The sequence below is a fragment of the Schistocerca gregaria genome, chromosome 8, assembly GCF_023897955.1.
Source record: "Schistocerca gregaria isolate iqSchGreg1 chromosome 8, iqSchGreg1.2, whole genome shotgun sequence".
Lineage (NCBI taxonomy): Eukaryota > Metazoa > Arthropoda > Insecta > Orthoptera > Acrididae > Schistocerca > Schistocerca gregaria.
In genome coordinates this window covers 403878241-403901422 of record NC_064927.1, presented here as the reverse complement: position 1 = coordinate 403901422, position 23182 = coordinate 403878241, and positions in this window count along the sequence as shown.

Below are 23182 nucleotides of genomic sequence, written 5' to 3'. Positions count from 1 at the left end.
AATATTGGTGTCTCAGCAATTTGGCGTGTTAGTAACCGTGATCTAATTTGTTACAATTAATGATTAAAACAACGTCTGTGTCACAGTGTCTTTTATTCACTGCCCTCGATTTCGATCTAACCTATAGGTGGAAAAGAAACAACTATAAAAATTTAACATTACAAAAAATATCACCGTGAAACTCACACCAATTGTAGTTTGTCATCAGCCGTATAAATGACATAAAGCCGCGTGGGGTAACACCGCGGTTTGAGGCGCCTTGCCCGCCGGAGTGGCCGAACGGTTCTAGGCGCTGCAGTGTGGAGCAGCGCGACCACTACGGTCACTGATTCGAATCCTGCCTCGGGCATGGGTGTGTGGGATGTCCTGAGGTTAGTGAGGTTTAAGCAGTTCTAAGTCTAGGGGACTGATGACCTCACATGTTCAAGTACAATAGTGCTCAGAGCCATTTGAATCACTTTTTGTACCTGCAAAATTATGAAATTGTACGACGCGTAGTTCAGGAAATATGACGCCTATGGCTATGGGTCAGTCCTCGAAAGAGATTCGGGCCCGCCTCGAACACGTTGACTTCTTAGTTGGTTTATGACAGACGGTGGACGGTACAGACAGCGGCCTGTGACATTCGTAGAAACACTGCATCATCGTTTGTCACTTGACCTGCCATAGTCGTATGTAGTATTAGCATTTGCTAAAAGCTAGGGTTTTTAGTAGCCGAAGTCCTTTTCTCCTGTGTTTATCTTGCAGTAGGGATCCTTAATATTTTTCTTTTTGCATAACTCAAATAACGCAAATTAAATGCATTTGCTAATTTCGACGCTCGTATGAAATGTAAAAACAAGAACAAAAATGTACGATGTAAAAATATGGTCAGCGTGTTTCCTAAGATTTTTTTTATAGTTTTTGTGGGACCTTTTACTTTATAATACATCACGTTACTGAAATGTATTAGTTAACAAGTTTTTTCTATTTTTTAATCTTAGTTATTATCATTACGTAATGGAAGAATCTCTACAAGCTCTCTCACTGTAATAGCCAATGATTTCGCACATTATTCAATGCATTTTTGTGTTTTGTACGTTGAGTTTATGTCATTCTTATCTTTACTAACAAACTGCACCTAGCCGGCCCAGTGGGTTTCATGATTTTCTTTGTTATTTGAGCTACATTCGACAGTATTGTTTGCACTTTTTTACACTTGTAATTTTTATTTCGTCTCCTCTTTTTCCTTTTCTTAATCCACATGACTATCTGCAGGGAATATCAGAGGCAGTAGTTAATAAATGATACTGTCACGTAGGCGGTTTTCTTTCATTTATCATAAACTGGGTGTGTATCTGACATTGCACAGGTATTCATTTCTTCCAACCTTCTATTAGTCCATCTTATCCTCTCTCTCTCTATATGGTCCCCCTTGCCCCCCCCCTCCCTTTTGACCATCCGCTGCTGCTTGTCCAACTCCTTCCCCCCCTCCCCCCTGTAAGTCTCCTCCTCCTGTATTTTTCCCTTTCACCCTCTAAGTGCATCTCTTCCTCCCCTCTCCGTCCATCATTTTCCCTCCTTCTCTATCCATCTTCTCTTCTCCCTATCTTTATGCCCTTCCTCCTTTCCCTTCTGTTTGTTCATCTCCTCCTCTCCCCTGCACCTCCTGTTGCCGCGTTATCACTATCTCAACAGGAGATTGCTGTATCTTACTCCACCCCTCCCCCCCCCCCCCACCCCAATATTTCTTTCAAAATAGTCAATGGTGTATGCCAGATTTGTTGAAATCAATACAGTTGTTCATGAGGAGCTTTTCAACCGTAACTTTGCCTGCACGCGCACCTATCACTTGTATTTCACACGTATTTAATGTACTACACACATATTTGTACACACAGTTCACTTTTAACTCTACCAAATTTTGCCTTGTGTTCGGCTTCATGTGGGTGAACCTTTATGACGTCGATCTCCTGAACTAGGCGCCTTAGCATTATGATATAATTTTTTAAAGTAGAGTCAGCGTCATGTTTGCATACTGTCTTTGAAACGTGTTGCGAATAGAGTTGGTAGGAAAGGAGCAATAACTTTAAATGTTATGCATGATGCGACAATTTATCAGGCATCTCAGTGTTTGATGTCGCATCTCCTGAACTAAGTATTGTACACTGATGTAATTTTGTAGCTGCATCGGTGCTGTATGTGACTATAGTGTACAAAATGCGTCGCGAATAATATTAGCAGTAAAGAAGTAACAAATTAATACGTCATGAGTGATGCGGAAGTTTTGCTGGCTGAACATCCAGGTAATGTAGTAGACGGAAACATTATTTCCTCGTCATTTTTTTCAGCTATAAAACGTTTCTTAAACGTTGGAAAATATGTGCAAAATTTGTTCCTCATTATCACATAATGGATGTATAAAATCTGGGTAATCACGCGTCTAGCGCTAAACTCATTTTCCATCTCCACACCTTCCCCTTTCATATGTAAATGGTTCTTACTCTCCCGGCGATTCTTTCCAGACAGTGAGAGGCATGCTTACCAAGCTTGGTTGTGATGGGTCCAATGGTTTAGGAGGAGATGTGGAACATAAACAAACATATACGTACGTCCATGTTTATAATATGTTTGGGTATCAGTGCTGTCGCGAAAGAAATAACTACGACGTTTGGCAATAAAATAATGAGATTTCCCACTTACTACTACGAAGTGACAAGGGACAAAGTTGTTACCCGAAAATATTTGACCTTGATACTTCCACAGCTACCACCTATGTTCGCATCTTTCTGTCAGCCTGAGTCTTGGTAGTAGAGGACATTGCTGCTTACTTGTTCTGTGATCGTAGTGCGAGTGGAGTTTAACTCCAACAGCTGATCAACATCAAAGTATTTTAGAAATTGAGGAACTCAGAGTCAAAGTGGTACAAGTCACAGTTTACTAAACAACGATATAATTGCCCATTTGCAAAGCTCAAGTGCGGGTATCTTCTGAGTAAAAGAAGTACAATCGATGTACTGAATACAGCAACAGACAATTATAGTAAACTTTAAACTCTAAGCCAACAGCTGTACTGTATTTAGAAGACAACAAGTATAAGTGAAATGGCGAACAGAGGGAGAACTGCTGCTATCTTTAACGAACTATTAGATATCTACATTCTTAGAGTTAGATCTAATGCAACAGCTTAATGTTAATGCATTTAAGAGCAGCTATAGTATTACCCTACTGGCCATTAAAATGCTACGCCAAAAACAAATGGAGATGACAAACGGTTATTCATTGGACAAATATATTACCCTAGAAGTGACATGTGATTACATTTTCACGCAATTTGGGCGCATAGATCCTGAGAAATCAGTACCTAGAACAACCACCTGTGGCCGTAATAACGGCCTTGATACGTCTGGGCATTGAGACAGAGCCTGGATGGCGTGTACAGGTACAGCCACCCATGCAGCTTCCACACGATAACACAGTTTATCAAGAGTAGTGACTGGCGTATTGTGACGACCCAATTGCTCGGCCACCATTGACCAGACATTTTCAATTGGTAAGAGATCTGGAGAATGTGCTGGCCAGGGTACCAGTCGAACATTTTCTGTATCCAGAAAGGCCCGTAAAGGACCAGCAACATGCGGCCGTGCATTATCCTGCAGGGTTTCGCAGGGATCGAATGAAGGGTAGAGCCACGAGTCGTAACACATCTGAAATGTTGCGTCCACTGTGCAAAGCGCCGCCAATGCGAGCAAAATGAACTGATGACCTCAGCTGTTAAGTCCCATAGTGCTCAGGGCCGTGAATGCGAACTAGAGGTGACCGAGACGTGTAACCAGTCGCCCACCATATCATCACGCCGGGTAATACGCCAGTATGGCGATGACGAATACACGCTTTTAATGTGCGTTCACCGCGATGTCACCAAACACGGATGCGACCATGATGAAGCTGTAAACAGAACCTGGATTCATCCGAAAAACTGACGTTTGGCCATTCGTGCACCCAAGTGCGTCGGTGAGTACACCATCGGAGGCGCTCATGTCTGTGATGCAGCGTCAAGGGTAACCGGACCCATGGTCTCCGAGCAGACAGTCCATGCTGCTGCAAACGTCGTCGAACTGTTCGTGCAGATGGTTGCTATCTTGCAAACGTCCCCATCTGTTGACTCAGGGTTCGAGACGCGGCTGCACAATCCGTTACAGCCATGCGGATAAAATGCCTGTCATCTCGACTGCTAGTGATACGAGACCGTTGGGATCCAACACGGCGTTTCGCATTACCCTCCTGAACCTACCGATTCCACATTCTGCTAACAGTCATTGGATCTCGACCAACGCGAGCAGCAATGTCGCGATACTATAAATCGGAAGCGTGATGGTATGCATTTCTCCTCCTTACACGAGGCATCACTACATCGTTTCACCAGGCAACGCCGGTCAACTGCTGTTTGTGTATGAGAAATCGGTAGGAAACTTCCCTCATATCGGTGCGTTGTAAATGTCACCACCGGCGCCAACCTTGTGTGAATGCTCTGAAAAGCTAGTCATTTGCATATCACAGCATCTTCTTCCTGTCGGTTAAATTTCGCGTCTGTAGAACGTCATCTTCGTGGTGTATCAATTTTAATGGCCAGTAGTGTATTTAATGCATGTTACAATAGGCCATATTTTGTAATAGTGAATGTACATCTTGAGGTAAAATCAGTATATTGGATTACGAGCTCCATGTATCTAGTTACAGATATGCAACACGCTTAAATGATTTTTTTCTCTCTATCGAAAGGCAAAGAACAAGTTCAAGCATGTTTTTGTTCCCCGAGATACGATGGAAGCAACGTAGCAGGTAAGCTGAAAATTCTCCGTAGTGGAAATAAAAAGAGAAAAAACTTCGTTTCAGTTAAAGGCAGGGATGACACACCAAAGGATAATGTTGCTAAAGACATGGAAGGAAACAAAATGCAACGGAGGAACATCAGGTGGATTTGAATCAGCAACGAAAATACTCTAACAATGCCGTTAAAATGTTCACTAGACCTTGAATTTATAGAAGCGGATAGTAGGAGAGTGAATTTTGGCCCCCTTTACTACCACTTCTTCTGCCTTTACATCATTATAACAATATATCCGATTCCAAGAAAGCAGCTGCCATCGGTGTAATAGGAGTGAGGACAGAAGAGAACGTGGTCAAAGAAGGGAACGAGAGAGACTGAAAAATGCACAACACAGTGGTACTTCATGACTAGCGTTACCAAGGAAGGACATTCAAGAGATATCACGGAGGGAAATGATTATCATTCTATAGACACTGAATGTTGGAGCATTACATAAAGTGACTATGAATAACATATCGTATGTGCTGCAACCACATAAATATATTTTAATTTAGGCATTTTAATTTTATTTGCCATTTACCTGTATTTATTCAACTTGTAATATTAATATTGCTCTAAATACTCACATAGCTTTGTTTTATAATGAACATGCATTTTACTGTGTAGTTCATGTGTCTTGTGCCAAAAGAATCTTCAGAATATAGCACAATAAATAAATCATTTTGCACTTAGACTTGTTTCACTGTCGAATGCATTAGACGCATGGATTATAAGTATTTTGCATACGTTATAAAAAGTAATGTAAGGCCACTACAGTCTCTATCCATACCTACTACCCAAACTAACTGACCATTAGAAAAAATCTTCTATTTCGATAGAAATTGACATAACTTTGAAATAAACATTTAACTTTGGCAGTCATTTACTCGGTTTTTTTTTTCAGCACATGTACTCTCAACTACTCGATTAATAAAGTGGCCTTTTGAGTGTTCTCAGATGTTAAGGTATGCACATGGACGTAATGGCACGTTGTGTGCGACCGTTTCTCAACGGCGCAAATGGTCGATGAAAGTCGAGAAGAGATCTATCATGATGAATATCAGTGTCGACCTGTGCCCCTGTGACTGAAAGAAACGTTTATAAAACTAATGGAGCTGTACTTGATGTGACCGACATAGGGCAAACAGTGATGAAAGTTAGCAGAAGTTTATAACCAAAAGAAAGAAACGTCTGCTTCGACGATACAACCAAAATCATTACTGCAGTGTCTCACAGGTATGGAAATCTGACAGTATTGTGGTTCCAGCGTCTGACAAAGTAACACAATTAAGATCTTCACAGACAAATACACTTGCATGGAAAAGATTATAATTCCAGATACGCTGTCCTGAAGGACACAAGCCGAGACCTCACAACTACGGTTGGGATAGCTTTAAGGAAAACGCATGGAAGGTGCTCCTATATCCTTCATCACCTGTTGCTTCACAGAATACACTTTATTACTTAACAACAGTACTATCATTAAATTTTTTTTTACAAAAAAGAACGTTGTTAAAAGAATCAATAATCTCAAAGTCTTAGAAACTTGAACAGGCTCAATTAATTAACAACCAGTTTTAACAATTTATACTATTAAGAGCGGGGCTTGAAACAGGAAGTGTACGGTTAAAATAAAGAAAAAAATTAGGAAAATTCTGACTAACTAGGAGTGGCTGCAAGCTGGTTCAATAAATAATTTCATCAACAGAGTAAATTGCGATGACAGTCACTAAATGTACTAACAGTTTCCAAAATTAAGTAACCGGCACACAATTGGATAATATACATGGAAATGCAGAAAGGAACACACGTCACGCCATTGACTGTGACAATTGGAATGCCGCTTAGCAATGTATAAGCGTTAATAAAACGAAACCTTAAGCGATAAAATACACAATCCTTCAAAACATATGAACTGGGAAGGCATAAAATTTAAATGTAAATTCCCACCGGCGTATTCCAACAAAACACTGAAAATGACCTTTAAATGAAAACACAGTTGCCCAAACTAGACAATAAGCTAGGAGCACATGCTCTTTAAATGTAACTCCCAGCTGGCACAGACCAGCAGAAGCGTTGACAACGACCTTTAATGAATATTCAATTGCCCAAAATTCAAGGTAAGCTTAGAGCTACAGCATACGGCTTTCACAGCCAGCAAGGAACGAGCAGCCACGTTTCACAATTAGTGGGGTTAGCTAATAACTGTGGATCAAGGTAAGGTTCGACATTTTGTATAATAAGCTTATAAAATTCACAAAGTAGAGGAGACCACTGGTTCCCGCTTCATCGGTGACACTCCAGTGTAACACGCCTCGAACGAGCAACTTTATTACCTTGAGCCACCACTACGCAGGTGATGTGTGCACGAGACTGCTGGCCAGCCCAAACGCCGTGCGACAATGTAAGTGCAGCCGCGGCAAAAGGGAAATACCCCTCTGCCCCGGGACGAGGAAACGGGGACGCGTTGTTTGCTGACAAAGCTACCCTGTCAGTATACATCAAAATACATCTGCTCAATTAAGGCTACACACAAGAATGCCTAAGGAGTAGAAAATCTGAACTAATAGAACAAGCAACTACTGATGTAAATTACAAGTTAAACTCTCCCTAAAATCATCATTATTCAAAAGCGAAAATATCAGTGGCTGCTTATGTAATAACTCAAGCATGCTCATCTACAAAGGTCGCTTTGCCTCCCACACAGATTATGTTACAATTTAATTCCGTCCATGGAACTTATGAAAGTGATACTTGTACATCTGCACGGCTTATAGCCTGGAACACAAATTGCGATCAGTAACACTGACCGATGATCATGCACTCAGTCACTCGTAGGTGCTTTAATATGACATGTTCAATTGCACGTAACAGAGACCTGACGTTACAATATTAAGTACTCAAATTAGAAAACACTTAACTAAACTCGGGTGTGAAGGAGCAGCGACTTGCTGTGTTCCCGCCGGAGTGCTATTGCCTCCGATCCGTACAGGTGGTCGTCGAGGTGCCATAAAAGTTAAACTTGCAGAGTAGGCTGGAACTTGCCACCAGGTGGTACGCGACGTCCGTAGGTATCCCCGCAGCTCGCCTCTACCAATGCTTAAGTGAGCCGGCAAGGCTGGCCCACAACTGATTTAACCAATCGCGCCGCCTCAAGAACCACACCGGACAACCAGGGTCCCCCTAAAGGAACAAACTGCCAACCACATGCCCTCCAGCCAATAGACTCTGCCAGGCCACGCCATACCAAGAACACACATACCTCGACCAAAGACAGCTTGTGACATATGGTTAGATAGATATCGGCTACCAAAGTAGTTAATGGCGCCAATAGAGTGCCATGCCACCAAGATTACAGCCACCACGGCTCGCCAGCAAATGAGATGAAACGTCTATCACGGATACAATATTATTGCGCATAGGGAACAACGATGAAGCTGAATACAGTGGCGTTGATTCCTACAACGGGCTTCGAGATCGTCCTAAGACGATGGGGTGGATAGCACCTGCCCGGAGGCTAGGAGAGGCCTACAAACCCGGGAGAACTGACTTGGGGAGAACTGACTTGGATAGTGCCACGTGTGTGGCGGACGCGGATAGGTTTCCTGGAACGGTCGGCCTGTACTAGCGCTCTGGCCGCCGCCTCCAGTCTGTCCATTACTGCTGTGCTGGGGCCAAGTAGACAGCAAGCTTGTCAGAGGTGCCCGAAGGGTTGCCGATCGATTTTACGAAGATCGTCGATGCAGCATTACGGAAATACCGACTCGGATGATCTCCACAGTAAACTTAAAAAATAAGACAGGGTAATTTTTCCATGATAAAATGAACGTGACAAAACGCGAAAATTGTTCCGATGAACTTGACAGACGAACAAAAAGTAGATTGAAAGAACAGTTGCTCTGATACAGATTAACTCACAGAGCTGTTAGGCTAGCTCACAAAATATCGTTATAGCTAATGAAATATGGATTTTTCAGAATTACCCAAAAAGAGGTCGTCAATCGATACACTAGAAAACAACTTGGATGGCAAAAAATGAAAAAGAGCGCAACTAAGGAAGTAAAAATTGAAATTACAGAATTATGACCAAACAGAAGCACGAAAACGATTTTCTTCGCGATATACCGATCGTCTTTTGTTCATCGATATCGTGCTGTGGGTGAGCTGTCGATTCACCACTGCTCCCAAGAAAGAACAAATAGGCTACCAATTTGTGGAAGCCAGTGGACATGTGCCAGAACAGGCAAGGACCATTTCACCTTTTAAAGAGATTATGGTAAGTGCTTCTGTGAGGTGACACGGTTTCTCGCAGTGATAAATTTTCAGGGAACAAAGTAACTGAAGATTTCGACCTAAAAATTCGGTAGAAGAAGACTGAATTGCGAAAGATAAAAGTAATTTTTAATGAGAACCATCTGTCTGCCCAAACGTAAGCTTTGCCAATGAGAAAACTAAAGGATCTCAAGTAAGAATTAGTGCAACATACCACTTAGTCCCCAGCTTTAATGAAAACAATCTGTCTGCCCAAACGTAAGCTTTGTCAATGAGAAAGCTGAAGGATCTCAAGTAAGAATTAGTGCAACGTACGACTTAGTCCCCGACTTTTTATCCTCAAATTTCCCATTATTATTACACATAAATTTGTACTTCTAATGAGGTTATGGTAATAACAGACGGAGCTTTTATGGAAGTTCCAGTGTAGGTTTTTGGAATTATATCTGTTTAATAGAGAAGCAAAGAGCATTTACACGAAAGGGAACTGAGTCGTGAAGTAAGTGTATTTTTTGATTTAAAATACACAGTGTCGCACTGGGAAGCTGCAAAATTTCTCTGATGGCTCGATTATAGAACCATGTTACTTCAGTTTCTGGCCGCATTCTAGAATTATTTTTATGAAAAGTAGTCAGATTAGAGTACATTCTTCTTTTCTTTTTTTGGTTATCGTTTTCGATCTATAAAACCTTTCACAGACGAAGACTCCGAATGCTGTGCGTTGCCGTTAACCGGAGCCACAGTGTAGTAATGACAGGTATCCGTGACGAGCTGAACGGTTCGTGAAAGATGTCCTGGCGAATAGACTTATGCTGCTGAAAAGTAACGGCACTGACTGTTTTATGTAAAAACTCATCAAGCTGGTTAACAAATATTAACATTACATCTTTATTCATGTCTACACTTTTTCATCCCTCAACCGCTAAAACACCTGTAGTGTGTAACAGGGCGGTGAGTAACCTAGTTCTGTCAGTGCATGAGAATCAGCGTGCTATAATCGAGTCACAAATTCGAAGAATTCCTCCACACATGGAATTCCATCTCCTTCACCATGACAACGCCAGACCATACGCGAACGCTGAGATGTCCGCAATAAAACGATGTCTTGGGTCCACAGCCATAGATCATTCTGCCTGCTCCATCCGTTTTTCATATGTTTCCTGCACTTAAGTAACACCTACGAGGACTTCACTTTTATATAATGATGAAGTAGTGCACGCAGAGGTGAGGTTGTGCCATGTCAACACAGTCAAACCTTCTGCAGTGAAGATATCAACAATCTGGTCTCTCTTTAGAAGAAATGTGTTCTTCATTAATGATAGATAAAAGCACGGATGTAAAGAATAGAGGTGTACAATATTAATAACCGGTTTTATTCAAAAATCTGCGAGAGCTCTCACATAAGAAATTGAGTGGCATTCGTTTTCAATACTACCTTGTGTTTTAAAAACAAGCAGTCACTGACCTCTCCATGACCCGTATTGGCTACTTTCCTTTCATCTGTTCTCCTGGACGTATCTATTGTTTTGTACTTTACCTAGAAACAAAACTTAGATAACAATTTTTAACAGAAAAAGCCTTTGGATATCTTAGTTAGAAGAACACATTGAAAGAGCTAAAAGATACATAGGTAGCTTATAGAAACAAAACCATGTGCGCGAAATAAAAACCACAGAGAAATCCTATGAATCTCTGTGCAGATGTGTTGCGCAATTAGTCTTCACTTTTCAATACTGAGCGCAGTGAGGATTTCAAGATCCCAGAACAACAGTGTCTCCCGCCAAGTTATAAAAGTGCCTGCTGTTATTCGATGCCTTCATGCTGAGAGGTTCCGCCTGATATCATGCAGCCCATATGACCTAGCTGTCTTGGGTGTGACAGCGAAGTGCGGCGTTGGTGCTTGAACTTTGATGGACGAGGTACTGACACTCAAGTTGAAGACGGTCAGGGAAGGGCGGCAGTGTCAAAGAATAATTTTGTTCAGAAAGTTGATCAGGCGATTCAAATATGATCTACGTAGGCAGTTCAGGGCAAGTGAAGAGGAATTATCTTGAAAGCCACTGTCGTTCTCCATGAAAGCGCCTGGTCACACACTGCACCTGTAATAAACACGCACCTGTAACGTTATGGGTTCACATGGTTCAAATGGTTCTGAGCACTATGGGACTTAACATCTGAGGTCATTAGTCCCCTAGAACGTAGAACTACTTAAACCTAACTAACGTAAGGACATCACACACATCCATGCCCGAGGCAGGATTCGAACCTGTGGCCGTAGCAGTCGCACGGTTCAGGACTGAAGCGCCTAGAACCGCTCGGTCATGGTGGCCGGCTAACGTTATGGGTAGTGTTTGATCAGCCACCACGCATTCCAGACTTGATTCCCTCTGATGTTCACCGCTTTGTTCATATGAAGCGCTGGCTATGAGGTCAGTATTTACACACAGACAACGAGCTCCAGACCTGCTAAGAGACTGCAGAAAATGTTGAATGTTCCCACCTCGTTACAACGATTGTCTGAGGCCCATCGGTGACTCTGCAGAGAAGAAGCTGAAGGGTATTGCTAAATGTTGCAAATAAAACATTTTTGATTCTCACTGTGGTTTCATTTAACGACCAAACTCATCTTCCTAAAAAGTAGGCATCATAATTACGATACACACTGTATCTTCATCCTTTTGTGGCGTAAAGTTATCTTGAAACAAAAAATAATGATTTCGTAACAGTGCAAAACGAATGAAAATTGTTTTAGAGACAAGTGTTGAACAAATGATGTAATTGTCTTTCTTGAGACATGGAAGATGACGGAAGACGAAATCTGCCTCCAGTGTCTACTTGCGAACACTGGTGAGCTCCTAGTTGTGTTCCTCGTTTCCGGACACCCCTCTCTGCAGCCTAAATCAGGCATATTGACTGTACTGAGCCGCGTCGCGTCCCGGACGAGAAATCCGGCGGTGTTATTAGATGCGTTTTACGTTTTACCAGCGAGCAGCGATGCAGTTGCGCCTCGCGGACGCGCGCTGGAAACCTCCAGATTTCCCCCGAGCCCCGGGACACGGGACGCGAGATCCCGTATGTAGCGCCACCAGAAGATTGCATTTCCTGCCGATGCTCAATATCCGACTTCGGGAGATTCCATTTTTCCCGCCCAGGAGGACCTTCTCCCTGATGTCATTTTCCGACCTATGGCAGAGTCACAAGTGCAGTTTTGGGGGGCCCTTCAAGCGGAAAGACAGTAGACGGAAATACTTGAGGTAAATTCTGCCGAGAGGGTGGCCGTGCTGCCCGCGGGAGGAGGATGTGAACTCGGGGTATCGGGTTATTGATCGGAACCGAAATCTGGTGCTGTGTCTGCCGCGACAGATCTCGAACTTTTTCTTACAACACAAATACCGTTATCGCGAGAATGAAAATGTCTGTTCTACATCAAACTTCGGTGCTCGTTGTTCACATTGTTTCCCACGCAAAACACTGATTTGAGGGGATCGTCCGGATGAACGTAGTGATACCTTTATCTCATATATTCCTTCATCTGTAACTATCCTTCCGAATTTTGCTGTATCCTGAATGATTTCTTCATTTAGCGTCTACAGTCTACTACAATTCCCTTTAGTATTTCATGAATATGCGTTGCCCAACTGTTTCACTTCTTCGTCTATAAAGATACATCAAGAATTTTGTTTGTGAACCAGACCTAGTTTATTACATGTTATTAACCATAACACTGTGATGGCGGTTTCCTGATTATCTGATTGTTATCTGCAAGTCATTTCTTCTTCATAAGAATTATTTTTATTTTGTGCTTTAATCCGAGGAATTTCATTACAATACTTCTTTCATCTTTTCCGGCGAATTTGATGTGTAATCCGCCATCAAAGTTGCAGACATCTATAGCACTTCTGTTTACAACGTTGTTATTTTGTCTTTAGTGGCAGAGATCTTCTTTTTGTAAGAGAGATGACCTTGTATGCTCTTTCATAATTATTTCTGTCAAACCTTCTTGATTTAGCACCTTGAGTTCGTGTGTACTAGATCACAAGGGTTACTATGAGATACGGTAGCTTTCTTTTATTATGGACTGATTAAAATAGGCGTGAAAGCAAAACTCAAATCTGTCGCTCGTTCTGATAGTAATATTGTCACTGTTGTTGTTGCGGTCTTCAGTCCTGAGACTGGTTTGATGCAGCTCTCCATGCTACTCTATCCTGTGCAAGCTTCTTCATCTCCCAGTACCTACGGCAACCTACATCCTTCTGAATCTGCTTAGTGTATTCATTTCTTGGTCTCCCTCTATGATTTTTACCCTCCACTCTGCCCTCCAATACTAAATTGGTGATCCCTTGATGCCTCAGAACATGTCCTACCAACCGATTCCTTCTTTTGGTCAAGTTGTGCCACAAACTTCTTTTCTCCCAAATCCTATTCAGTACTTCCTCATTATTTATATGATCTACCCATCTAATCTTCAACATTCATCTGTAGCACCACATTTCGAAAGCTTCTATTCTCTTCTTGTCCAAACTATTTATCGTCAATGTTTCACTTCCATACCTGGCTACACTCCAAAAAATACTTTCAGAAATGACTTCCTGACACTTAAATCTATATTTTGTCGCTACAGGACTTTAATGCAATGGTACACGATAGTCGTCTGTCGACAGCTATAATATTCTTGTCGAATCAGTGTTAAAGTTTGATAGAAATCTGCATGTATTAGTTGTTTTATGATGTTGTTACTTTTTATTATGAGTTCAGAAAGTGCAGTGGGTATTCTTTAACGATTTTAAGAACTCTGATATTATATGAAATGACAACCTCAAAAAATAAAGCCTTTTCTTTTGTTTACTGTTCGGCTAGCAGCCCGCGTATTTTCTTTGCTACTCAGATCTGGAAAAATTTTACCATAACTTATATTAAAATTTCTTTTTTCACCTGACTGCATTCTTTTCAGTTATTTTCTCAAAGCGTTTGCTTTACCATAAGTTAGTCACCTCCAGTTAAGTTCGCCTACTTGAAAAATTCCAGTATCGACAATAATCGCTAGTTTATCGATACAGAAAATTAAGACCACGAATATATTTATTTTATCAAATGCTGAACGGAATGGTGTTGAAGAAAAACACCTAATTATCCTGTACTTCTTTCCTATACCCAAGCTAAGGTTGCTAAAAAAATAAATAAAACAAAAGGAAGAGATAGAGAAGGAGAGAAACTTTTTCTCTCCAACCGTTGCACCTAATATCTCCCAACATTATACTATCGAATATTCTGCCAATCGCACTCAAACACCACAACTAACTATAAGGATTCAATTTTTTACATCACCGAGTCCGTAGTTTGGGCCCTGATTTCCTAACCAAATGGAAACTTATTGAGGACCAATTGGATGAAAATCAGTGTGGGTTTAGGCCTCTTAGAGGTTGTCAGGACCAGATCTTTAGCTTACGACAAATAATGGAGAAGTGTTATGAGTGGAACAGGGAATTGTATCTATGCATTATAGATCTAGAAAAAGGCATATGACCGGGTTCCTAGGAGGAAGTTATTGTCTGTTCTACGAGATTATGGAATAGGAGGCAAACTTTTGCAAGCAATTAAAGGTCTTTATATGGATAGTCAGGCAGCAGTTAGAGTTGACAGTAAATTGAGTTCATGGCTCAGAGTAGTCTCAGGGGTAAGACAAGGCTGCAACCTGTCTCAACTTTTGTTCATATTATTTATGGGTCATATGTTGAAAACAGTAGACTGTCTGGGTGAGATTAAGATATGGAACACAAAATAAGCAGTCTTGCATATGCAGATGACTTAGTTGTGATGGCAGATTCGATTGAAAGGTTGCAAAATAATATTTCAGAGCTTGATCAGAAATGTAAGGACTATGGTATGAAGATTAGCATCTCCAAAACGAAAGTAATGTCAGTGGGAAAGAAATATAAACGGTTTGAGTGCCAAATAGGAAGAACAAAGTTAGAACAGGTGGACGGTTTCAAGTACTTAGGATGCATATTCTCACGGGATGGCAACATAGTGAAAGAACTGGAAGCGAGATGTAGCAAAGCTAATGCAGTGAGCGCTCAACTACGATCTACTCTCTTCTGCAAGAAGGAAGTCAGTAACGAGACTAAGTTATCTGTGCACCGTTCAATCTTTCGACCAACTTTGTAGTATGGGAGCGAAAAATGGGTGGATTCAGGTTACCTTATCAACAAGGTTGAGGTTACGGATATGAAAGTAGCTAGGATGATTGCAGGTACTAGTAGATAGGAACAATGGCAGGAGGGTGTCCACAATGAGGAAATCATAGAAAAAAATGGGAATGAATTCTATAGATGTAGCAGTCAGGGCGAACAGGCTTAGATGGTGCGGTCATGTTACACGCAGGGGAGAAGGAAGGTTACCCAAGAGACTCATGGGTTCACCAGTAGAGGGTAGGAGGAGTCGGGGCAGACCAAGGAGAAGGTACCTGGATTCGGTTGGTTGGTTGGTTTGAGGATTAAAGGGACCAACCTAGATTCGGTTAAGAATGATTTTGAAGAAATAGGCTTAACATCAGAGGAGGCACCATGTTAGTACTAAATAGGGAATCATGGAGGAATATGGGGGCTATGCTCCAGACTGAACGCTGAAAGGCATAATCAGTCTTAAATGATGATGATGATGATGATGATGATGATGATCGAAACTTATGCAGACATTATGTTGCCGCCAAAGGAGCGTCTTATAGTTCATTACAGTAATTATAACATCAAGTCTTCGCCCTGAGTGACCGGGGCTTTTCAGCATGATCTTTGTCTGTCGCAGCACGTATCGTTCATATTCTCTCTTCTGTCACCGCCACGCTAATAATTGAACTACACTGAACAATTAATTTTCTAATTCTTCAAAAAAGTTTAACAACAGGGCTGACATTCTGAGTAGCAGAAAGGTGTCAAAAGAAATCTCACTGAAAATGAGAGGACAAAGTTAGGGGAAACGGGGGTTTCTGTTCTGCCTGAAGATAATTCGTCGGTCTTTCCCTTTTTCTCTAACTCTCTTAAACGGTTGATGGTCAAATCTGCCTAGAATGATTTCAAGGTAAGTAGTTTATCCATGACGGCCGGCCCTCCTAACACACGTTAAAGAGAAATTGATGCAAGTCCTGGCAAGAAGTGGAAGCATACTGAAGTAAAATAAATGGTATCAGAACACAGTCAATGAAACGACCGACAATTTGCTCCTTACTCTGAGTGGCTCAAAGGCCTAAATGTTAAACACTTGGCCCGCAACTCGTGGTCGAGCGGTAGCGTTCTCGCTTCCCACGCCCTGGTTCCCGGGTTCGATTCCGGGCGGGGTGAGGGATTTTCTCTGTCTCGTAATGTCTGGGTGTTGTGTGATGTTCTTAGGTTAGTTAGGTTTAAGTAGTTCTAAGTTCTAGGGGTCTGATGACCATAGATGTTAAGTCCCATAGTGCTCAGAGCCATTTGAACCATTTGTTAAACACTTCACAGTGGAGTAGTGTAAAGCTCACGAACCCGAGAATACTGCTGAATGCCCTCTGGGAATTGAGGTGCCAAGTTGACAAACATAAGATGCGGAATATGAGTCTAAAATTGGTCATCGTTTCAAAAGTTTGGAGTTAGTGAACTTTCAAGATCAAAGGAAGTGCTTTCCCGTATGAGCGCGTTAATTTCTGCTGAGGCTGAATCCATATAGAAGTTGCATGTCGTGGACGCCTGGCGGAGACTGGCGCAATTTGATACTAGTTTCACGTTAACAAATTAAACGCTGCACACACAGGTAGCGTGGTGGGACGCTTTCTCTGTAGACGCCATGCTCGTTTATAGCTAAGAGCAGCGCACGAAAGTGACGCTAGCCGGAGACGGTCGAGGGGTGTACCGCTGATGTTATCAATATTAAGGCTCAAAATGCGATTTCATTCACAGTCTCAAGTAAAATTTTGTGAAGTACTAGGAACGTATCTTCAGTTATGCTATCATAATCGTTCTTACTACTACTATTAAAGTTTGCAAGATAATCGCTGGAGAAATAAACAAAAGAGGTTAGGCAATAAATCTCATTATTAATAACATTGTACATGATGATGCATAATAGAATCGTTCAGCTTAACAACGTTGTAAACAACAAACAGCAAATCTTTCTGGAAAACAGAAAAACTGTTTTATGCTTACCGGATCATGCTTTCTTGATTCAGGAAGTGTGTATATGAGGGAAAAAGTCATTCTCGTGTTTTTGTAACAGTTATTCCGCAATTACTTATGTTACCTCTGAAAAATGGTACTACTTCTTCCTGGACGAACAACGTTGTGCTAGCGTAGTTATAACGCTGCGGTGCTCAAAGACACTGATTTTTCTGTGTTACTTATTGCAGATGTAGAAAACTGATGTTCAGAAAGTGCAACAACACAGATCAAAAACACGTGACGTTTGTTGCAACACAAATATGAACAAGCAACACCAGAAGACCCAAGTAACGTAACCGTACTCAGGTTACAATAAATAAAATATTCCGGGCTATTATGACTTGGTCTAATGGATTTCACATTTAAACCCGTCGTCTCCTCCCCATCAAAAAATGGCTCAGAACACTATGGGACTTAACATCTGAGGTCATCAGTCCCCTAGAACTTAGAGATACTTAAACCTAACTAACCTAAGGACATCCTAAACATCCATGCCCGAGGCAGGATTCGAACCTGCGTTCGTAGCAGTCGCGCGGTTCCAGACTGAACGCCTAGAACCGCTCGACCACACCGGCCGGCTTCGCCCCTATCAGCGAAGGACATTTTAAGGGTGACTGTATCTCATTTGAATGTCCGATTCACGCCTTGGCTCGCTACTGGCTACAAAAAAATATAGTTTCCGCGTCCTTCCACGCAGTGGCGTGACGATTTTGAATTCGCGAGCACAAATGGCCGTTGTCGACTGCGGTCATCAGCTGCTGCTATCACCCCATGGTGGAACCTCGGTACACATCTTCAGAACAGGAATCCTAATCATAATCAGTTCCACGCTCTACTCCTTCCTAATGAAATTCCTGAGGTGTTTTGCAATCTCTAGGGCCAATCTGTATAGCCTTTCGTGGTATCCGCTTGTGGCTACCAACACTTGAGTCCTATGAAAAACAATATGGAGCTCTCTTGGCTGCAGAGCATTTTCATCAACAGCTGACATGTCTATCTTCCCCCAGGAATTTCAACAGGAAGGAGGAGGGCGTGCAATTGAATGACATGCGGATTCCTCTGCTAAAGAAGATATGTATCAGTCTCCCACCATGGTATGATAGCACAAGACGGCAATCTACAACGGCCAGATGCGCTCGGTATTGCCGGCCGATGTGAGCGAGCGGTTCTAGGCGCTTTACTCTGGAGCCGCGCGGCCGCTACGCTCGCAGGTTCGAATACTGCCTCAGGCATCGGTGTCTGTGATGTTAGTTAGGTTTAGTTAGGTTAGTTAGGTTAAGGTAGTTCTAAGGTTACTTAGGTTTAGGTAGTTCTAAGGTCTAGGGGACTGATGGCCTCAGATGTTAATACCCATAGTGCTCAGAGCCATTTTAACCATTTTTTTTCGCTCGGTATTTAAAACATGTAACGTCACGCTAATGCGCAGTCAGTACCGAGATGCGGACACCATTGAAAATGTCCTCCGCAGATGGGGACGATCCGTCGGCTTGCAGGGTAAAATCCATTCGACCATGGCATAATAGTCCGGATGAATTTATTAATTATGACACTTCCGGCCGTGAGAGTTTACATTTTACAGTATTCATGTTACATTTGCGCTAAATGCCGACTGTCAACATTACATTTACCGTCCTCATTTAATAGCTTTTGCCAGACATACCTGCAAATCCACTATTCACTTGGTTGTTACTAATAGGAAAGCTTTTTTTCTAATGGGATATACTGTTACATCTCAGGTAAAGTTTCCTTCTTGGTACTTTTCATGATGGGGAAAACCGAAATCATGTTCACTGATCTTCCGAAACTTCTTTTGGCAGGACAACTTGATAAACCAGTGGAATATATTTATATATTTATGAAAACTAAAATGTAATTTAGCTGCTACCGGATTTTTTTCCAGCGGTTTGAAAAAAAAATAACAGTTGCAGCAAACTACTTTTCCATCCTGTTAGTGTAGAAGGGTCATCATATGCAACTTTGTAGTCAGACACTTTGCGCACATCTTTGTCTAGTACATTAAGATCCCTGGTTCCATCTTGCAGGTAAGGAATCAGTTGTTCTAGGCATTAGCAGTGACTGGAATCCAGTTGTCTGGTTGATATACGTGAAAGGATCTTTCGTCCATCTCTAAGGGAAGAACTCTATCATAAGATAGCAAACTGTGGCCATAACCAGCAATTCCCTTATCTACAGCAGTGAAATACCTACGTATGATTAGATTTTGGGCAAGTGTCCTTACATTTTGAACATCTCTGCCAAAATCTGCGGTGTTTAGGCTTACGTTCAAATGAAAGTCATATAAGAAATGCGAACCATGATAAAAACATTCCAGTTTCAACTAGATGTTCACTCTACAACAGAAGTCTGAAGTATTTAATATATAGCTACAACCTTTTACCTAAGTATATCAAGAACCAACCCCCCCCCCCCCGAGAACCATGCACCTTGCCGTTGGTGGGGAGGCTTGCGTGCCTCAGCGATAAAGATAACCGTACCGTAGGTGCAACCACAACGGAGGGGTATCTGTTGAGAGGCCAGACAAACGTGTGGCTCCTGAAGAGGGGCAGCAGCCTTTCCAGTAGTTTCAGGGGCAACAGTCTGGATGATTGACTGATCTGGCCTTGTAACAATAACCAAAACGGCCTTGCAGTGCTGGTACTGCGAACGGCTGAAAGCAAGGGGAAACTACAGCCGTAATTTTCCCCAAGGGCATGCAGAGTTACTGTAAGGTTAAATGATGATGGCGTCCTCTTGGGTAAAATATTCCGGAGGTAAAATAGTCGGCCATTCGGATCTCCGGGCGGGGACTACTCAGGAGGACGTTGTTATCAGGAGAAAGAAAACTGGCGTTCTACGGATCGTAGCTTGTAATGTCAGATCCCTTAATCGGGCAGGTAGGTTAGAAAATTTAAAAACGGAAATGGATAGGTTAAAGTTAGATATAGTAGGAATTAGTGAAGTTTGCTGGCAGAAGGAACAAGACTTTTGGTCAGGTGAATACAGGGTTATAAATACAAAAACAATGAAGGGTAATGCAGGAGTCGATTTAATAATGAATAAAAAAATAGTGCGAGTAAGATACCACAAAAAAGCATAGTGAACGTATTATTGTAGCGAAAATAGACACGATGCCCACGCCTAATACAGTAGTACAAGTTTATACGCCAACTATCTCTGCAGATGATGAAGAATTGTATGATGAAACAAAAGAAATTATTCAGGTATTGAAGGGAGACGAAAATTTAATAGTCATGGGTGACTGGAATTCGGTACTAGGAAAACGGAGACAAGGAAACGTAGTAGGTGAATATGGATTGGGCCTAAGAAATGTAAGAGGAAGCCACCTGATAGAATTTTTCACAGAGCACACAACTTAATCATAGCTAACACTTGGTTCAAGAATCATGAAAGAAGGTTGTATACATGGAAGAAGCCTGGAGATAGCGACAGCTTTCAGATAGATTACATAATGGTAAGACAGAGATTAGGAAACAGGTTTTAAATTGAAAGACATTTCGAGGGGAGGATGTGGACTCTGATCACAATCTATTGGTTATGAACTATAGACTAAAACTGAGAAACTGCAAAAAGGTGGGAATTTAAGGAGATGGGACCCGGATAAACTGATTAAACAAGAGGTTGTACAGAGTCTCGGGGAGGGCCTAAGGGAACAATTGATAGGAATGGGGGAAATAAATACAGAAGAAGAAGTATGGGTAACTTTGAGAGATGAAGTAGTGAAGGCAGCAGAGCACCTAGTACGTAAAAAGACGAGGGCTCGTAGAAATCCTTGGGTAACAGAAAAATATTGAATTTAATTGATGAAAGGAGAAAATATAAAAATCCAATAAATGAAGCAGGCAAAACGGAATACAAACGTCTCAAAAATGAGATCAACAGGAAGTGCAAAATGGCTAAGCAGGGATGGCTAGAGGACAAATGTAAGGATGTAGAGGCTTATCTCATTAGGAGTAAGATAGATACTGCCTACATGAAAATGAAAGAGACCTTTGGAGAAAAGAGAACCACTTGTATGAATATCAAGAGCTCATTTGGAAACCCAGTTCTAAGCAAAGAAGGGAAAGCAGAAAGGTGGAGGGAGTATATATAGGGTCTATACAAGGGCAATGTACTTAAGGACAATATTATGGAAATGGAAGAGGATGTAGATAAAGATGAAATGGGAGATACGATACTGCGTGAAGAGTTTGACAGAGCACTGAAAGACCTGAGTCGAAACAAGGTCCCCAGGAGTAGACAACATTCCATTATAACTATTGACAGCCTTCGGAGAGCCAGTCCTGGCAAAACTCTACCATCTGGTGAGCACGATGTATGAGGCAGGCGAAATACCGTCAGACATCAAGAAGAATATAATAATTCCAATACCAAAGAAAGCAGGTGTTGACAGATGTGAAAATTACCGAACTATCAGTTTAATAAGTCACGAATGCAAATACTAACGCGTATTCTCTACAGACGAGAGGAAAAACTGGTAGAAGCGGTCCTCAGGGAAGATGAGTTTGGATTCCGTAAAAATATTGGAACACGTGAGGCAATACTGACCCTACGACGTATCTTAGAAGCTAGATAAAGGAAAGGCAAACCTACATTTCTAGCATTTGTAAACTTAGAGAAAGCTTTTGACAATGTTGACTGGATTACACTTTTTCAAATTCTGAAGGTGGCAGGGGTAAAATACAGGGAGCGAAGGGTCATTTACAGTTTGTACAGAAACCAGATAGCAGTTATAAGAGTCGATGGGCATGAAAGAGAAGCAGTGGTTGGGAAGGGAGTGAGACACGTTTGTAGCCTATCCCCGATGTTATTCAATCTGTATACTGAGCAAGCAGTGAAGAAAACAATAGAAAAATTAGGAGTAGGTATTAAAATCCATGGAGAAGACATAAAACTTTGAGGTTCGCCAATGATATTGTAATTCTGTCACTGTGAGAGGGCTGTACTAGCAATGATCACACGCACGGCACAGCGAACACACCAGGAACCGCGGTGTTGGCCGTCGAATGGCGCTAGCTGCGCAGAATTTGTGCACCGCTGCCGTCAGTGTCAGCCAGTTTGCCGTGGCATACGGAGCTCCATCGCAGTCTTTAACACTGGTAGCATGCCGCGACAGCGTGGACGTGAACCGTATGCCAGTTGACGGACTTTGAGCGAGGGCGTATAGTGGGCATGCGGGAGGCCGGGTGGACGTACCGCCGAATTGCTCAACACGTGGGGCGTGAGGTCTCCACAGTACATCGATGTTGTCGCCAGTGGTCGGAGGAAGGTGCACGTGCCCGTCGACCTGGGACCGGACGACAGCGGCGCACGGGTGCACGCCAAGACCGTAGGATCCTACGCAGTGCCGTAGGGCACCGCACCGCCACTTCCCAGCAAATTAGGGACACTGTTGATCCTGGGGTATCGGCGAGGAGCATTCGCAACCGTCTCCATGAAGCTGGGCTACGGTCCCGCACACCGTTAGACCGTCTTCCGCTCACGCCCCAACATCGTGCAGCCCGCCTCCAGTGGTGTCGCGATAGGCGTGAATGGAGGGACGAATGGAGACGTGTCGTCTTCAGCGATGAGAGTCGCTTCTGCCTTGGTGCCAATGATGGTCGTATGCGTGTTTGGTGCCGTGCAGGTGAGCGCCACAATCAGGACTGCATACGACCGAGGCACACAGGGCCAACATCCGGCATCATGGTGTGGGGAGCGATCTCCTCCACTGGCCGTACACCTCCGGTGATCGTCGAGGGGACACTGAATAGTGCACGGTACATCCAAACGTCATCGAACCCATCGTTCTACCATTCTTAGACCGGCAAGGGAACTTGCTGTTCCAACAGGACAATGCACGTCCGCATGTATCCCGTGCCAC